We start from the raw sequence: 11,141 nt of genomic DNA on the forward strand, positions 1-11,141 counted from the left end.
CATATGATAATTGTCTTTCTCTGCTTGACTTATTTCACTTAGCATTATTTCCTCCAGTGCTGTCCATGTTGCAGCAAATGTTGAGAACTCATTCTTTCTGATAGCTGAGTAATATTCCATTGTATATATGGACCACAACTTCTTAATCCAGTCATCTGTTGAAGGGCATCTCGGTTCCTTCCACGATTTGGCTATTGTGGACATTGCTGCTATGAACATTGGGGTGCATATGGCCCTTCTCTTCACTACGTCTGTATCTTTGGGGTAAATACCCAGTAGTGCAATGGCTGGATCATAGGGTAGCTCAATTTTTAACTTTTTAAGGGACCTCCACACCGTTTTCCAGAGTGGCTGTACCAACTTGCATTCCCACCAACAATGTAGGAGGGATCCCCTTTCTCCACATCCTCTCCAGCAATTGTTTTTCTTGCCTTGTCAATTTTTGCCATTCTAACTGGCATAAGGTGGTATCTTAGTGTGGTTTTGTTTTGAATTTCCCTGATGGCTAATGATTTTGAACATTTTTTCATGTGTCTGTTAGCCATTTGTATGTCATCATTGGAAAAGTGTCTGTTCATATCTTCTGCCCATTTTATGATTTGTTTATTTGTTTCTCACGTATTGAGTTTGAGAAGTTCTTTGTAGATCTTGGATACCAGTCTTTTATCTTTAGTGTCATTTGCAAATATATTCTCCCATTCCGTGGGCTGCCTCTTAGCTTTTTTGACTGTTTTCTTGGCTGTGCAGAAGCTTTTTATCTTCATGAAGTCCCACAAGTTCATTTTATCTTTTGTTTCTCTTGCCTTTGGAGATGTGTCATGAAAAGGTTGCTTTGGCTGATGTCACAGAGGGTGCTGCCTATGTTCTCCTCTAGGATTTTGACGGATTCATGTCTCACATTGAGGTCTTTCATCCACTTGGAGTTTATCTTTGTTTATGGTGTGAGAGAGTGGTCAAGTTTCATTCTTTTGCATGTAGCTGTCCAATTTTCCCAGCACCATTTATTAAAGAGACTGTCTTTTTTTTCACTGGATGTTTTTTCCTGCTTTATCAAAGATTACTTGCCCAAAGAGCCGAGGGTCCATTTCTGGGTTCTCTATTCTGTTCCATTGGTCTGTGTGTCTGTTTTTGTCCCAGTACCATGCTGTCTTTGTGATCACAGCTTTGTAGTACAGCTCGAAATTTGGCATTGTGATGCCCCCAGCTTTGTTTTTCCTTTTCAACAGTTCCTTGGAGATTCGGGGCCTTTTCTGTTTCCATACAAATTTAAGGACTATTTGTTCCAGTTCCTTGAAAAATGTCCTCGGTATTTTGATCGGGATAGCATTGAAAGTGTAGATTGCTCTGGGTAGCATGGACATTTTAACTATGTTAATTTTTCCAATCCATGAGCATGGAATATTTTTCCATCTTTTTATGTCTTCCTCAATGTCTTTCAAGAGTGATTTATAGTTTCTAGAATATAGGTCCTTTACGTCTCTGGTTAATTCCAAGATAACGTATGGTTTTTGGTGCTATTGTAAATGGGATGGATTCCCTAATTTCTCTTTCTTCAGTCTCATTATTCATATATAGAAATGCAACTGATTTCTGAGCATTGATTTTGTATCCCGCCACATTACTGAATTGCTCTATAACTTCTAATAGTTTGGGAGTGGATTCTTTTGGGTTTTCCATATAGAGGATCATGTCATCTGCGAAGAGAGACAGTTTGACTTCTTCTTTGCCAATTTGGATACTTTTTATCCCTTTTTGTTGTCTGATTGCTGTTGCAAGGACTTCTAGTACTATGTTGAATAATAGTGGTGAGAGTGGGCATCCTTGTCGTGTTCCTGATCTTAAGGGAAAGGCTTCCAGCTTTTCCCCATTAAGAATGATATTTGCTGTAGTCTTTTCATAGATGGTTTTTATGAGATTGAGGAATGTATCCTCTATCCCTACACTCTGAAAGGTTTTAATCAGGAAAGGATGCTGTATTTTGTCAAATGCTTTTTCTACATCTAATGAGAGGATCATATGATTTTTGAATTTTTCTTTCTGGATAAAATCTAAGACACTGATGGATTTGTGAATGTTGAACCACGCTTGCATCCCAGGGATGAATCCCACTTGGTCATGATGGATAATCCTTTTAATGTACTGTTGGATTCTATTAGCCAGGATCTTGTTGAGGATTTTGGCATCCATGTTCATTAGGGAAATCGGTCTCTAATTCTCCTTTTTGATGGGGTCTTTGCCTGGTTTGGGGGTCAAGGTAATATTGGCCTCATAGAATGAGTTTGGTAGCTTTCCTTCTGTTTCTATTTTTTGAAATAGCTTTAGGAGAATAGGTATTATTTCTTCTTTGAATGTTTGGTAGAATTCCCCAGGAAAACCGTCCCGGCCTGGCGTTTTGTTTTTTGGAAGGTTTTTTTTATCACAGTTTCAATCTCTTCATAATTAATTGGCCTGTTTAAAAAATCAATTTCTTCCTGTTTCAGTCTTGGTAGTTTATAGGTTTCCAGGAAGGCCTCCATCTCTTCCAGATTGCTTAATTTATTGGCATAAAGCTGTTGATAAGTTTCTAATAATCCTTCCAATCTCATTGATGTTGGTTGTGAACTCTCATTTTTCATTCATAATTTTATTAATTTGGGTCCTTTCTCTATTCTTTTGGATAAGTCTTGCTAGTGGTCTGTCAATTTTATTAATTCTCTCAAAGAACCAGCTTCTAGTTCTGTTGATCTGCTCTACTGTACTCCTGGTTTCTAATTCATTGATTTCTGCTCTAATCTTGGTCAACTGCTTCCTCGTGCATGGATTAGGCCTGTCCCTCTGTTGCTGTTTCAGCTTCTTGAGGTGAGAATATAAAAACTGCATTTTAGATTTTTCTATTCTTTTGAGTGAGGCTTGGATGGCTATGTATTTCCCCCTTAGGACTGCCTTTGCAGTATCCCATAGGTTTTGGACCGTTGTGTTTACATTCTCATTGGTCTCCATAAATTGCTTAAATTGATTTTTGATTTCCTGGTTTATCGAATCATTCCTGAGCAGGATGGTTCTTAGTCTCCAAGTGTTTGAGTTTCTTCCAAATTTTTCCTTGTGGTTGAGTTCCAATTTCAAAGCGTTGTGGTCTGAGAATATGCAGGGAATAATTTCAGTCTTTTGGTATCGTTTGAGACCTGTTTTGTGACCCAGAACATGGTCTATTCTTGAGAATGTTCCATGGGCATTAGAATAGAATGAGTATTCTTTCGTTCTGGGGTGTAGTGTTCTATATATTTCTATGAGGTCCAAGTCGTCAAGTATGGCATTCAAATCCCTTGTTTCTTTGTTGATTTTTTGAATGGGTGTTCTATTGCTGATAGTGGAGTGTTGAGGTCTCCTACTATTAGCGTATTTTTATCTATATGTCTCTTTCTTGTGGTTAAGTGTTGGCTTCTGTATCTTGCTGCTCCCCTGTTGGGGGCATATATATTTATAATTGTCATATCCACTTGTTGGATACATCCCTTAAGAATAATATAGTGCCCTTCGGTGTCTCTAACTATAGTCTTTAGTTTAAAATCCAATCTGTCTGATATGAGAATTGCTACCCCAGCTTTCTTTTGAGGTCCACTGGCGTGAAAGATGGTATTCCATCCCTTTACTTTCAGTCTGAATGTATCTTTAGGTTCAAAATGAGTCTCTTGTAGACAGCAAATGGATGGGTCATGTCTTTTTATCCAATCTGCAACCCTGTGGCACTTTATGGGAGCATTTAGGCCATTTACATTGAGACTGAATACTGAGAGATATGATTTTAATGATCCCATGTTGCCAGTACAGTCTTTGTTTTGATCGATTGTGACTTTCTGTTCTGTATCACTCTTGGGGCCTTTTTACCTTTATAGAACCCCCCTTAATATCTCCTGTAGGGCTGGTTTCGTGGTTATGAAATTGGTCAATGACTGGTGATTCTGGAAGGTCTTTATTTCTCCATCAATTCTGAATGACAGCCTTGCTGGGTAAAGGAGGCTTGGCTGCATGTTTTTCTCTGAAAGAGCTTTAAAAATGCCCCCCTAACCCTTTCTCTCATTCCAGGTCTGTGTAGACAGGTCTGACATAATTCTGATACCATTGCCTTGGTACATGAGAAATTTCTTTGCCCTGGCCACTTTCAATACTGTATCCTTGGATCTAATATTTGCGAAATGCACTATGACGTGACGTGGCGTAGGTTTGTCGTGGTTGAGCTTGGGGTCCTCTCTGCCTCTTGGACACGAATGTTTGTTTCCCTTGCTAGATTAGGGAAGTTTTCACCTACAGTTTGTTTAAATATCTCTTCTAGACCTCTGTTTTTCTCCACCCCCTCGGGGATGCCGATGATTCTGACATTGGAACGTTTCATTGAGTCAGTAATCTCCCGTAACCTACATTCATGAGCGTGGATTTTTTTAAGTCCATATTCTATTTTAGTTTTCTCTTCTACTAACCCATCCTCCAATTTGCCGATACGTTCTTCTGCCTCATTCACCCTGGCCATCAGAGCCTCTAGTTTTGACTGCATTTGGCTCATAGAATTTTTAATTTCTGCCAGATTCGCTCTCATTCCTGCCCTTAGAGATTCTATATTCTCGTTAACATTTTCATTAATACTTTTTTCATGTGTACACATCATCTTGACCATTGTTACTCTGAATTCCATTTCTGATATATTGGTTATATTCATATCCATTAGTTCTGTGGCAGAGGCCACAGACTCATTGTCTTTTCTTTGTTGGGGAGGGGATTTCTCCTTCTCGTCATTCTGATGAGGAGAGTTTGCGGGGTTGTCCAGAGCCCAAATTATTGACTGGGACCCAGGCCGTGTGCCCTTGTTTTATAGGGATCTTAGGGATTTGGGCTTCTTGATTTTTCAACCTGTCTTCTGGTGGAGGGGCCTGCCACGCCGATACTCAGGCAACCCTGTTTGGGTAGAGTCTCCATGTCCCCTGCGAGGGGGGATGGGGGTAGGTATACTGTGAGCTGGTCTTTCTAGGTTTTTGTTCTCCTGCGGCTTTCTCTGGTGGTTTGCTGTGCCTCTTCTGAGAGTCAGAGCAGCAGTGGCCGAATCTCAGCCTCTGTCTCAGAATGGAGGGATCACGGACCGTTCTTCACTGATGTTCTGGCCACTTTAACTCTGTTTCTGTTGGTGCTGCTCAACCCTGGAGCGTCCTGGATGTGCACCTCACACCTGGTGTCCCAGCCTTCACTTCCAGGGCCGGCGCGTCTCTGTCCTTTGTGTTTCTAACACCGCCAACTGCTAGCTGCCAGCCGCCCCCGCACTCTCCCAGAGCTCCCGGTCTCAGTCTGGTTCCAGTGAGCACACCAGAGCTCCGTTTCAGTCTGGTATCACGCATTCCCCAGCTTATGGTCTCAGTCTGCTCTCTCACGGGTGCCGGTCCACAAGTCCGCCCACTCCCCCGTGCAGGTGGCTACCGCTTCCCAGTGCCCGAATGAGGCGGCTCCCTCCCCCTTCCGTTTATCTTCCGATATCTGTGCGCGGTTTCACGGCTCCCTGCTTCGTCCCTCAACACTCAGCACTGGAGATGTTCATTTGTAGAGATCCAGATGTATCTTCCTGCATCTCAGGCTGATTCCCTGGATGTTCAGGCTGGTCTGGTACCTATTCAACTCGACTCAGGGGACCGGCTGAAAAAGGGGTCCCCTACTCTCAGCCATCTTAACACCTCCCTGAGTTTTCTTTTTTTTTTTTTTTTAAGATTTTATGTATTTGAGAGAAAGAGAGAGATAGCACAAGCAAAGGGAGAAGCATTCTCCCTGCTGAGTAGGGACCTGGACATGGGACTCAGTCCCAGCCCCCTGAGATCATGACCTGAGCCAAAGTCAGATGCTTAACTGACTGAGCCACCCAGGTGCCCTATAAGTGAGTTTTCAATGTGTTTTAACAGTAGGGCATTTACCTTCTCTAAACTTACATGGTAAGTTGTATATCTTGTCTGCATATTTTTACCTACTCTGTGCTTTAGAAGTCTAGAAATCCAGGTTTATGTCAGAGCATATAGCTTATGCTATCAAGAAGAAGGGATAGATACTTTTCTGTCACATAAAGAACTTTAATTAGTAAGTTTGCATCCATACCATCTATAACATAATGATAAGATCAGCTTGGTATAGAGGAATAAATACTGATCTGAGATTCAAGCCACTCTCTCTTGCTATTTCTTCCTCTATAATGTGAAGAATTAAAACTAGGGTATCTCTAAAACTTCTTCCTGCTCTCATAATTTACTAAATGTCTAAGGCATTTACTTCATCGAACATCGAAGCCAATACTTCATCGAACAAATGTGTTCATATATATATGGTTACATTAAGCTTTCACAAAAATTTAGAAATGGGAAATGTCCTCTTCTCAGATGTATTATTTATTTAAATAGGAGAACCTAGAAGATAGAAATGTGTTTAAAATCCAAAAGAATGTATATCTAATGATATACAGTATTAAACAGTATAACAAATGTGTGTGTGTGTGTGTGTGTGTGTGTGTGTGTGTGTGTGTATACTCTTGAGAAACTGAGCCCCTCAAATTTGACCACCTGGTAGCTTTTGTCCATCTATAATGCCAGCTTTGTACAAGTCAAGAACTATAAAATATGCAATGTGAAATTTAGGGGTATTTTTTCTACAGAAAATACTGCATATGTACTTCTGGCTATTTAAACAGTATGCATGTGCCTTTGGAGATATTTGGTGTAGAGTTTTCAATTTTGCCACTGAAAATTCCTACAATAATAGGAAACAAAGAGACATGAGAGTACCCACACAAATGGACTGCAGAAATAAGGCTTAGAGAAATAGGAAACAGCTTCCCTTATGATTTTTTCTATTAATTTATATTTTAATCTTTGTACTGTGCACCTAGAGGTTCTTCAGATATTATAAATTAATAAGCAGATTTGACAGCAGATAATAATTCATATATGAGGAAAATTGGGGCTTGGGTGAGGAAAAGAAGAAATGAACACAAAAAGGAACATTTTTATAAAAGGCTTTTTTTTTTCTTTTAATCAACAGCAAATACTTTCTTTTCAAGTTCTCTTTTGTGAAGTGGTGTTTGGAAAGCAGGAAGGAAAATGAAAAAGACTATAGTCACCTGAGGCCAACCCATCCCATTGCATTATTACCTAAGCTGTTATGCACAAATATGTTATCTAGTAGAGAAGAACTGTTGAGATCTCTTCCTGCATCACATCTTCTGACTGCTTAAAATGGATTGGTACACTCAAAAGGTACATTTAAGAAAAGAAAATGGGTAGACATGAAATTCCTGGTAATACCTGTCTGTGGTATACCATTCTTTTGGCATCAAGCACACAATTCAACAGGAGTTGAAGGATCTTCTATGGATAGTTAATGCAGGTGGTGGTAACCCCAGAAGATTCTGCCTATTTTACTATAAAGAATACTTTCTGTGGATATGTGAACGTAAAAATCACATCTACTGAATACAGCCTGTCACTCAACTGAACATACTAATACATACTAATTTAGTCTTACTGTTTGGATTTGCTTTTCCTAAACTCTGCAGACATCTCTACCACCAGTTTCACAGCAATATGTGTTATAAGTGGATGGATATTTTTATTTTATTTTTTTTGATGAGGTGGTGACAGTGGTGAAGATCAAGTTCTGGGAGAAATCCCAGTAAAAATAACATTTACAATTTGTTTCATATAGTAGAGGACTTCTGCATATGACCAATCTAATCTATTTCATGTTGATCCTAGTCATTTTAAGGGTTGGAGGAAGATAGTTTTCTGACTTTCTCTCATAACTTTGGAGCTATACCCTAATTAGATTCTGCAGCCCCCATCTGTAATAATTATTCAGCCAGTCAACATTTAAGCAGGTGTTTTGAGCTGTATATTCAGTGATGAGAATTGATTTTCATTTAGAATCTGCTATAGTCTTTGTCCAAGTTCTTTTAGACAGCTAGATGTGGTTACAATGGAATCAGTGGCCCTATAACATAATGCAGCTAGCTAGCCTTGTTATGGTAGGTTTCTGAAAATCAATCACCAAAATACTTAATCAGACCACAATGAAATCATTGACTTAGATTTCACAAATGATTAGATCTTAAATATATAATCCCTGAATATTGAGTGAACATCTGTACAACTGGCAGGACAATGTTCTTCATCCCCTGTATCTGCACTTCCACCTATTGGCTTATGATAGCAGTAGAAACAGAACAGATTATTCTTAGGAAATCTAAATAAATTCAGTTCATAACCAGTCTTATTTTTTTAAGATGTTTATTTTTATATTTGACAGAAAGAGAGCACGCGCACAAGCAGGGGGAGCAGCAAGCAGAGGGAGAAGGAGAAGCAGGCTTCTGGCTGAGTGGGGAGTCTGATGTGGGGCACAATCCCAGGACCCTGGGATCATGACCTGAGCTGAAGGCAGACGCTTAACCAACTAAGCCACCATGCATCCTGAGTTCATAACCAGTCTTGATAGAGGTTAGCTGTATCAAATTTTTAGAACAATTCCTGCCTAATAATATTATCAAAAGTTAACTAAATTCATTCATTAAGCACATATATGTATATATTCATAAATACACACATACACACACATATAATATATATATTAGCATCACTATGTACCAGGAATAATGGTAGATATTAGGGCTATGGGATGAATAAGGGAAAAAAATTTGCCTACCCTTTAGTTGTATACAATTCAGTTGAGCAAACAATGAACAATGGAAATTTACAAATGCTGGGAAATAATAGTTAAGTTAGAGTACATAAAGTGTGATGTGTACTGATGAAGGATAGCCAGTTTTGAAGGATAAGATATAGCTTCCAAGGAATGAGTCTAAACTGAGATCTGAAGAATGTCAAATTTGATGGGGAAAATCCATTTATTTGAAAGAATTGACTGGATATTTTAGCCGACCTAATGATAAGACTTGTACCCCCGGTATACATACCCATAGGAGATATACAGTCTCCTTGGAGAAGATACTCTATTTTCTTTAAGATTTTTATTTATTTATTTGAGAGAGAGAGAGAGCACAAGTAGGGAGGAGGGGCATAGGGAGAGGGAGAAGCAGACTCCTGGCTGAGCATGGAGCCCGATGTGGGACTTGATCCCAGCACTCCAGGATCACAACCTTAGCCAAAGGCAGATGCTTAACCAACTGAGCCACGCAAGCACCCCTGCAGAAGATATTCTAGAAAAGCAGTTTGGTTGAATGAAAAGAGGAACTGAATGTGAGACAAAAGACTTGGGTTCAAATGCTAGATGCTTTACATGTATTATCTTTAAGTCAAAACTAGTTTGCAAAATATCTAATTTCCATTGCTATTTTACTATGAGTTTGGGTAAGACACAAATCATTCTCCTTCTATAAACTGGGTATAATATTAATATTGCTAAAAATCACTTTAAAATTTTTTTAATTTAAATTGCCACTTAATTGGTTTGATTGGTTAAGCATCCCAATTCTTGGTTTTGGCTTAGATCTGATCTCGGGGTTGTGGGATCTATCCCTGCATTGGGCTCCCACTCCAGGTGGAGCCTGCTTGAGATTCCCTCTCCTTCTGCCTCTGATCCCCCATGCCCCCCTACTCATGTGTGCACTCTCTCTCTAAAACAAACAAACAAAACAAAACCTCCCAAAACATTAAATATAGGGGCATATTAAAGTGACTGAGGTTTAGTTCAAAAGCCAGTAGATAGATATAAACGATTTTTCAAAGTCTTTCCAACACAGTGATATTATAATGTTTGGTTATCACCACCATCAAGAAACATATTCCAAATAGTTTTTTGCTGAAACAATAATATTGACACTTGTCAGTCAGGGACAGTGACAAATGGCTACAATCTGTTTTTCACAACATGAAACTATGTTGAATGCCAAAATATGGAAGTAAAACAAATGGCAGCTTTGGAAATTCTAGTTCTAATGTGTCCTTTAAAAAAATTATCTTGTGGGGGCGCCTGGGTGGCACAGCAGTTAAGCGTCTGCCTTCGGCTCAGGGCGTGATCCCGGCGTTCTGGGATCGAGCCCCACATCAGGCTCCTCCGCTATGAGCCTGCTTCTTCCTCTCCCACTCCCCCTGCTTGTGTTCCCTCTCTCGCTGGCTGTCTCTATCTCTGTTGAATAAATAAATAAAATCTTTAAAAAAAAAATTATCTTGTATCAGGATTATATACCACCTGGTGGACTAATGCCCTAAATGATGATTGAGTGGTTATTTATCAACAGATGTGCAAATAACATGTTACTGGGGAGTGTCTGGTGGGAGTAAATTGGCAATTATAGTTTGACAATCACAATTTGGTTCACTGGTTGATAGCACCTACCAGCCAATGTACTTGAATTTATATTTGCTGGTTTTTAAAATTAGTTACAGAGCTTTCATGGTAGAGAACTGAGTTTGAAAAACGATAGTAATTTCCTAGCTCTTGCAACTGAATAATCATTTGCTTTTTAATATTTAAGAAAATTATCAATACTTATTCTTGTGAGCATAAACACATTTGAGAAGTTAGATTAAGCCTACACTATCTCAGAAGAAGAATTTTATTTTAATTTTATATTATAGTAATAATTAACTTCTCACATGTAAAATATAATTTACTGCCATTTACTTTGCATCCTGATAAATGCAAATCCAATAGTGCAATCATATAAGGACTATTTTAAAGGCAAAATCGGGCTATGAGAAGTTTAAAATCTGTATTGCATTTTGGATAGGTTTTTTGCTTCTTTGTTTATGTTCAATAGCTATCTGAAATACATATATTATAAAGGGAGTTAACAGTGTGTGGTCCTAAAAATTTCAGCTTACATATTTGAAACAAAGTTTTGAGAGGTGAAGCAGAGGTTGAGACATCCAAAGAGGAAGTTAGTAAATGAAGGGGAAAGTGACCTCATATAGCTCAAACAGCTGCGGGCAAATGTAAGGACGACTGACTTCTAGTCCAGGTTACTGTCCCCAAATACTTGACCTGGCTGGCTTTATTCATCAGTTAAATGAGAAACTTAGATTAGGTAATTTCTAATATAATTTCAGTAATTACATTCTATATTTCTATTGCTAGAATATTTTTTTGATGGCCCATATTTTCTAAAGGTGAGGACTAGAAAATCATGT

The sequence above is a fragment of the Ursus americanus genome, chromosome X (genome assembly GCF_024610735.1).
Source record: "Ursus americanus isolate L20-20 chromosome X, mUrsAme1.1.p, whole genome shotgun sequence".
Taxonomy (NCBI): Eukaryota; Metazoa; Chordata; class Mammalia; order Carnivora; family Ursidae; genus Ursus; species Ursus americanus.